The sequence below is a fragment of the Lucilia cuprina genome, chromosome 3 (assembly GCF_022045245.1).
Source record: "Lucilia cuprina isolate Lc7/37 chromosome 3, ASM2204524v1, whole genome shotgun sequence".
Taxonomy (NCBI): domain Eukaryota; kingdom Metazoa; phylum Arthropoda; class Insecta; order Diptera; family Calliphoridae; genus Lucilia; species Lucilia cuprina.
Genome location: NC_060951.1, coordinates 12,347,757 through 12,350,514, shown reverse-complemented (window position 1 = coordinate 12,350,514; position 2,758 = coordinate 12,347,757).

Sequence of the window (2,758 nt, the reverse complement as noted above, 5' to 3'; positions counted from 1 at the left end):
TTTAGATCGTCTGGCAGTTATGGTTGTGCTATTGCAGAGCTAAGAGAGACTTCTTCTCCGATACATTTTTTTATTCAGTCGATTTACCTCTCTCTCTCTCTCTCTGAGAGCGGTTTCGCTTGTATTTCTCTCTGTGTTATGGCCTGCTTCCTTAGGAATTTTTTCCAAGAATTTTGTTAAACATATGGTTGTCATTTTTGTCATTTGATACTTGCGCATCACTAATGTTAACCATACATTTGTTGCAGAGCTAAGAGAGGCTTCTTTTCAGTGGATTTACCTCTCTCTCAGTGGATTTCTCTCTTACAGGCTAAGGTTTCCAAAATCATTTGATACTTATTTAGTTATCATTTGTGGTAACCAAATACTTGCGCATCATACCATATTTGTATTTTGCCAATTGTGGTTCTGTTTTTGTTGAACCCAAGAGTGTCTTTTTGCCTGATGCTTTTACCATTTGGTTTTGCTTATACCTCTCAGAGTTTTGTGCTGCTTCCTTTTGACATCTTCTGCAGCTTAATATTTGATATCCATTTCGCTCATGTAGAATACCATTTGCAACATTCTTAGTAATATTGTCAAGAATGATAATTGGGTTCAAGAATTTTGATTTGATAATTTCTTTCTCACTTTTCCTCCATACTCTTTTTTTCTTAATAGGTCGCCAGTCTTGCCTTATGATAGAGTGTTTGTCGTAATATTGGAGAGTAGAAGGGTACCCTGTCATAACATTTTATAAAACTCTCTTAGATAGAGACTAAGTGTAGTCTTCTGAGAAAGAGTCAATCCCCTTCTTTATACCCTACACCACTATAGTGGGGTGGGTATTATGCGTTTGTGCTGAAGTTTGTAACACCCAAAAATATTGGTCCTAGGCCCACCTTAAAGTATACCAATCGCCTTAGAATCACTTTCTGAGTCGATTTAGCTATGTCCGTCCGTCTGTCTGTGTGTCCATGTAACCTTGTGCGCACGCTACAGGTCGCAATGGGGGATAAGATAAATTGCTTGGGAAAGGGAATTAAAAGGAGAAGAAAATTATATAGCTTTTATAGATTTTCATAATATCTGGAATCACCAGTTGTTAAATTGGGAGTTCCTAATTCCATTATGTCATTTTTGCGACCTTTTCCCTGTTGCTTTTGTAATTGTAGCAACTTTTGCCCATGCAAGAAAGTTTAAGTCATCGATTGTGACAATATTTTCTATTGATAACTTAGAAATAGAGAAAATTAAGTTAATCCTTATGTGAAGCTGATCATTAATCCGAAAATGAAAGATTTGATTCCAAATCGTTAAAATATAGCCAACAAATCGAAAGTTAGTTAGTTTTTTTCCCATGGAAATATTTTAGATTATAACTGTAAATTGTAAACCTGAAAGATATCATTTCGAATCTATTGCACTAACAAATGTTTTAATTATCATTTCAGTAGCAGTAAACAGTACTTGTCTAGCATCCCTATGTTAATGCATATTTTTGCATTTAGTAACACGAGGATCGTTTGCCTTGATCGAGTACTTAATTGTTGGAAAGTTCATAAATATAATTGTCATTAAGTTGCTTATACATTATTTATTTTAATAACAAACAACAATTTTAATTAATAAATATATTACGAACTAATTAACTTAATGACATGTTTAACCACAAAAAACAAAATACATACAATTTAATAAAAACAACATACACACATATAAAAACAAATAGATACATGATAGTTGTTTGTTGTAGTAAGTAGAAAAAGAGGAACGGACGGACAAGCAGTCATCATCATCATCACTAAATCTCATTTAATCATTATTAAATGAGCACTTGAAGCAATAAACCATCAAATGAAAAGTGATCGATGATGAGTGAAATCTAATTAAACCCACGCCATGCGACTCACCAACTAAACTAACAAAATCGACTGACTGACTGCCTGTCTGTCTTTCTGTCTGACAACCAAGCAAACAAATCTATTGTAAATAAAATTAACAACAACAACATCATAATCACAGCATTTACCACTGCTTCTTTTTACCGGTACTACTGAATGGGTTTCAAGTTACAATACAATGAAGAATGAAAAGATAAATATCAACACATCACGACATTAGAGTAACACCAACAACAACAACAACAACAACAACTAGAAAAGAGATACTTTGCTTTGTGGCCAAACAATCAATAGAGGATGTATTTATGTATCCACGTGTATGTGTGAATGTTCATATTGGTTTGAAAGTTGATAAAAACAGAAAACAAAGAAGACACTCAACTTATACCGTATTCTGTTTTTACTATTACAGGAATATTGTGGTTGATTTACAACAATAACAATTAAAAAATACTCTCTCCTTAGCAGGAGCAAATACCAATGCAGATCAGCAAATGAATTAGTTTATTTGAGGGACATAAAAAATATCCGATAGGTTAGTGGTTAGAGTTCTAGTCTGGTAGACCGGAGGTGGTGGGTTCGATTCCCACCTGAGGCACTGGTTAAGGAGCCCACAACAGGCCCGATAGAGGCCTATGTGTATTTCTTCGGATTTGATGTATATATGTACATCCTCCTTTAAAACTAACTAAATATTCGAATTTTGGACGCTGAATCTGTCGTCTCTTACACGTATAAGTTTACCCGGTTACAACACTTTCAAATAATTTACTCGTTAGTGAAAAACTTGAATCGAAAACAACATTGATGCTGATCTTTGAAGATAATTAATAAAATGCTTAAAAGATTTTGAAACCATGGTTTTCTCTTGTGAT